This window comes from Eutrigla gurnardus (genome assembly GCF_963514095.1).
Source record: "Eutrigla gurnardus genome assembly, chromosome: 11".
NCBI lineage: Eukaryota > Metazoa > Chordata > Actinopteri > Perciformes > Triglidae > Eutrigla > Eutrigla gurnardus.
This window is the reverse complement of record NC_139925.1, coordinates 14,626,741-14,633,012: the sequence shown is the minus strand read 5'-3', so window position 1 is coordinate 14,633,012 and position 6,272 is coordinate 14,626,741.

Sequence of the window (6,272 nt, the reverse complement as noted above, 5' to 3'; positions counted from 1 at the left end):
ACTGGTGATATTCTTTATACTAGGCAGATGTTTGGGAGGCGTGTCCTTCTGAGGACCCCTTGTTGACTATCCAGGAAATAAACATTTGATCGCTTCTTGTCTTTATCACGTTCATGTGTCGGTGTGTTTGGAAACATTACGGTCCGCTGTAACATTATAACCGTTCGCCAGCCCGTCGGTGAGCTGCCGCTGTCAGGACTCTCCTAGCAGGACTAGCGAATGAGACAGTAGGTGACTGTCCCGATGCCTGTTCAATACACTGCTAACGTTAATAAATCTGTTGAAATGTGTTCTTGTCGTCAGTCTCATATGTTTAATCACACATGGTTAGTAAACTGCTGTCCAGACGGCCCGATAGCTGGTTCTGCTTTAACCCACCCTGCAGGAGAAGCAGTTTCCAGCCCGCTCAGAGCGGTGAGGAGACTGTGGTCAACTGTGGTCTGCTCAGATTAACCTGTGATACAACATCTGCTACCTACCTGAGCGCTCTGCTCAGCTTTCTGCTCAGCTTTCTGCTCGGTCTAGACAGAACCGCTTGGTACCATCAGACATCTGGGCTGTGGAAATATGTTGTGTGGCGACAGAAAAGAAACAAAGACATGTTTGGCGGAGTTCAACGCGGCACATGTGAACACGACTTGGCTGTCAAGTAGCGTCAAGACCCGCAGATACCAGCGCACTGACCTGTGTGGACCTGCTCTGTCATATAAACACTTCCAAATAAAACATGATGCAGCTAAATGTGAGTTTACACACTGTAGTCATGCAGCACACTGCCAGAACTACAATCAGTCATTACTGTAGCAGAAGGAGACACAATGGATCAGTAACAATTCAGAATCACTTTTATTGTCCAAGTATATGTAGACATACACTAAAAATACAAGGCAGTAGCATGTCCTTAATGTACAGAAATGTGACAGACATATCTCATCTGCCAGTTGAGGTGTGTTCCTGTCCTGTTTGAATCCAAACCAGACTGAATTAGTCTGTATGTGGAGTCTGTTCTAATGTTCTTCCAGCGGTTCCAGTGCCCTCCAAAAGTGCAGAGACATGCAAGTTAAGTGAATTAAACTAGACATTTTCAATATCTGTTCAATTGTGACTGTTCACCCGGTGATGTTGAGGTGACCCATCCAAAGTGCATCCCAGTCTTCCAATCAAACTCTGGGCAGGAGTTAATCAGGAGTTACAGTTAATCAGTGTTATTAAATTAACCTGTGGGTGGTTGGGAGCAGGTTTCATTGGTACATGGTACAGACTATATAAACCCAACTGACATGCCCCAACTTTGTGGGTTTGTGAGGAGACGGAGATAGTGAGAGATAGAGAGAGATAAAACATATAAGTCAGACATAGTTAGGTGATTGGTTAGTAGCTGAGTGAGTGAGTAGTCGATAGTTGAGTGGTTGCTGTGAGTAGTAGAGTGTGGCTGTGTGTGTTTGAGAGGTTTATTTGTCTTTATTGTGGTTGTCCTGTTTGTATCTTGTTGTGTATCTGTTTGTGTGTGAAGGGGTGAGTAGGTAGGTTGGAGCAGGTGAGACAGGTGGAGGTAGGAGCTAGGGACAGATAGGGGTGATGGATCCCAAAATTGTGCAGGAGGTGCTCAATTTCAAGCTCCACAACCAGTATCCTGAGGGGTTAACGGCCAAACAAAAATATGTTATCAAAAGGAGAGCGGACACCTCCCGGATTAAAGGTAAGAATGCTTGCCATCTGAAGTTCAGAACACAGTGATCATCTGCCATGGTAAAACTAACAAATGTAGCATTATGTTATTTAAACACCAGATGGAGATCTGCACTACATCTGCAGGCGCAGAAAAAATAAAGCTGAGCACCTTGCTAAGGTTGTATTAAGTGCAGAGGAAGCAAATGATATATTTGAAGAATTCCACTGCAGCCATTTTGGAGGACACTGTGGCGTGGAAAAAACCCACAGTGCCATCATCAGCCGGTATTACTGGCCTGGCATGGAGGAGGACATTCGCAAGTGGGTAAGTTTGTATCTTTAAAATGAGGTGGAACACTCATTCAGCTTGTACAGTAGAGTGTGATGTGTTTGTTCATATACTGCTAGTATGTTTTATTAGTTTTCAATATAATGTATCATGAAATCATTTGTGTGAACACATTCATCATGCTGTTGGAACTCATGTTATGTTTAGATTGCTCAGTGTCCACAGTGCCAGGCCAAGAGAGCGAACGTGAAAGAGAAGAGGGAATACAACCCGATAGAGGTAAGGGAATCAATGGCACATTTTGTCAGCTTTCAATCACAACACTGAAATAGAAATACTATAATGTGTTTTTTTTTTTCCTCCCAGGTAACTGAGCCTCTGGAGCTCGTAGGGATGGATCTAGTGGGTAAACTCACAGTAACCAATGGTGGCAACCAGTACATATGTGTCATGGTTGATTATTTCACTAAATGGGCAGAGGCTTACCCACTAAAGAGCAAAACAGCAGATGAGGTGACCAGTTGTATTCTTGATTTCTTTTACAAATTTGGTGCACCTAAACGACTGCTAACAGACCAGGGCTCAGAATTCCGCAACAAGGTACCATGATGAAGCATTATGACTGCCCGATATGTAACTGCTGCTGTGCTCACCTATTTAATGTTAGTCCAACTGATCATTTCAAGGTCAACTACGGCCTGTGCAAGAAGCTGGGCATAAAAAGGAGCCTCTGTTGCCCCTACCATCCCCAGACCAACGGCCTAGTGGAGAAGCTTAATGGCACCATACAGAGGTATATTTGTGTTCAATAACTTAAGCTCTTCATGAAATATTGAGCTAAACTAATATGTGTTTTGTCATACTGTGCATGAGTATCTAAATTCTTTCCTGTCTCCTTTTTGAGGTCCCTGAACAAACTGGTGGGTGAGAAACCACAATCCTGGGACCAGTTTCTGCAGTCAACTATGTTTGGTCTGCGGACAAAGAAACAGTTGACGACAAAGTATAGCCCATATTTTTTGATGTTTGGGAGGGAGGCCAGGTATCCTTCAGAGGTACCAAAGGAGTATGAAGTAAGTTGCTCTAATGTTCTCATCCTTAAAAAAGGGGCTCATCTATGTCCTCTACATACTAACTGTGATTTGTGCCAGGTAACCGAAGAGAAAGTAGAAAGGCTGGTCACAAAAGAGGAGCTTCCAGAAGGACTAAAAATGCAGCAGGACACGTACAGAGAGGTCAGGACCAACATCGCAAAAAGCCAGGAAATGGTGAGAAGGAGAAAGCGCGAAAGGGGCCAAGATGACCAGTTCAAAATTGGAGATGTAGTTCTTAAAAAGAACATCAGACGGGAGCAACGGAAAGGGGGCAAGATGGAGAGTGACATGATGGGTCCATACCGGATCATGGAACTCGAGGGGAAAAATGTGGTCCTGGCCTCTGAAAAGGGGAAGGCCAAACTTATGTCGAATATAGACCTCCTGACACATTACTTCCAGCCAGAGGAGAGGATCCCTGCCAAATTAAAAAAGGTGTTGGATCCTTCTCCTCTGGCTGGTCCACAAGACCGTGAGATGCCAACCACATCCAGTGCCCTGCCAGCAAGACCACCTTCATCCAGCAAGGCACAGGATGACTGTAATCCTGCAGAAACTTGTCAGTAACCTGACAAAGTACATATAAAATATGAATTTCACAAATGACTGGTATTGCTATGTTTACAGTGATCAGAGACATATGGAGTGGGAGGAAGAGGAAGACGCTGTGGTCCAAGATCGGCCCATACAAATTGTTCTCTGAAGATCTGCTGGTCTTGGCCCCAGGAAAGCTGCTGGAGGGAGAGGTACATTTATATTGGCCTGATATTTGTCTTTCACATTGTCACGACTAATTATTATTCTCATAGATCATAAATGCGTATTTGATGATGGTGGGCCAGAGAGCTGGGGCACTCATCATCGATTCGTATCTCATGACCTCACTCTGGCAAGGAAGAAATACAGGCAGTTTAAGATCGGTGAGTCTCTTTGTCTGTCAGTTTCCCTCCACAGTACATGCATAATGTTTGTTTTTATGTACTTTTTTGGTAAGCTGGACCTCTTAAAGTATGCTGTGGCAGCTGGAGCGGTTTGTCACGGTGGACACTGGACACTCATTGTAAGTAATCTTAAAGTTAACAGATGTAGATGAAACTATGAGACCATCTGATGTATGAAGGCTTGGCTGTCATCTTGTTTGCCTCTCCATAGATCATGTATCTGAAGGAGATGAGGTCCTTGTACCTGGACCCATTTGGGGCCTCTGCAGAACACATAAATCACTGCAAAGATGTAACAAGGTGAATTAAATGCCAACTGGCTGGTCTTTAGGTAGCAACACGAAGCCTTTTCACCATTCAGCTGATCTTTAATTGGAAATGATCTCTTTGGGGCTCATGATACACTTGCCAAACTGTAATCGTTCTGTGTGCAGGGCACTGGTTCGCAAAAAACGACCCGCTGTAGGAAGGTGGACATGCTCGACCATAGAGCATCCAAGACAGACTGATGGGTCCTCATGTGGAGTCTTTGTGTGCAAGGTAACAATTTGATCATGCATGTTCTGACATAATTGGAACCCCTTCAGAATTGTACTCCCTGTTATCACTTTAGCTTGCAGAGCAGATACTTCTAAATGAAACTGTGCAGTATCGTGTGGACCAGGAGGGGGTGGCGACACTACGGCTTAACATGGCACAGGCTCTGGTGGAAAATTCAGGTATTCAGGATTGTACCAGCTACACTGAAATGTGTCCATACTGGCACTGCACTACATTAATGGCTTTTCCCCCCTTAACAGATGACCTATCCCAGCTGTGCCGAGCTTGTGGGGAGCTCAGCTCGGGAGCTGACATTGACGACTGGGTAAGAAGTTTAATTCATATCCTGCCCAGAGTTTGGCTGGAAGACTGGGATGCACTTTGGATGGGTCACCTCAACATCACCGGGTGAACAGTCACAATTGAACAGATATTGAAAATGTCTACTTTAATTCACCTAACTTGCATGTCTGCACTTTTTGGAGGCACTGGAACTGCTGGAAGAACATAAGAACAGACTCCACATACAGGCCCACAGCTAAGAATTAACCCTAGTATCAGGATAAATGTTTGTCGATATTTAAACATCTATCTCTTTCCCTTTCAGATTGAGTGTACCACATGCAGTCTGTGGTACCACACAAGTTGCGTTGGAAGTCCCCCAGCAGACCTTAACTATTTTTGTCCTGCGTGTGTACTTTGATTGAAAATTATAAGGAAGCTACAGACCCGTGTTGGCTACTTCTGGAGGTCCAACCTGCCTCCGGAGCTGCTGATCCCATTCCACACTGCAATAGTCCAGTCTGGAAGAACATTAGAACAGACTCCACATACAGACTAATTCAGTCTGGTTTGGATTCAAACAGGACAGGAACACACCTCAACTGGCAGATGAGATATGTCTGTCACATTTCTGTACATTAAGGACATGCTACTGCCTTGTATTTTTAGTGTATGTCTACATATACTTGGACAATAAAAGTGATTCTGAATTGTTACTGATCCATTGTGTCTCCTTCTGCTACAGTAATGACTGATTGTAGTTCTGGCAGTGTGCTGCATGACTACAGTGTGTAAACTCACATTTAGCTGCATCATGTTTTATTTGGAAGTGTTTATATGACAGAGCAGGTCCACACAGGTCAGTGCGCTGGTATCTGCGGGTCTTGACGCTACTTGACAGCCAAGTCGTGTTCACATGTGCCGCGTTGAACTCCGCCAAACATGTCTTTGTTTCTTTTCTGTCGCCACACAACATATTTCCACAGCCCAGATGTCTGATGGTACCAAGCGGTTCTGTCTAGACCGAGCAGAAAGCTGAGCAGAAAGCTGAGCAGAGCGCTCAGGTAGGTAGCAGATGTTGTATCACAGGTTAATCTGAGCAGACCACAGTTGACCACAGTCTCCTCACCGCTCTGAGCGGGCTGGAAACTGCTTCTCCTGCAGGGTGGGTTAAAGCAGAACCAGCTATCGGGCCGTCTGGACAGCAGTTTACTAACCATGTGTGATTAAACATATGAGACTGACGACAAGAACACATTTCAACAGATTTATTAACGTTAGCAGTGTATTGAACAGGCATCGGGACAGTCACCTACTGTCTCATTCGCTAGTCCTGCTAGGAGAGTCCTGACAGCGGCAGCTCACCGACGGGCTGGCGAACGGTTATAATGTTACAGCGGACCGTAATGTTTCCAAACACACCGACACATGAACGTGATAAAGACAAGAAGCGAT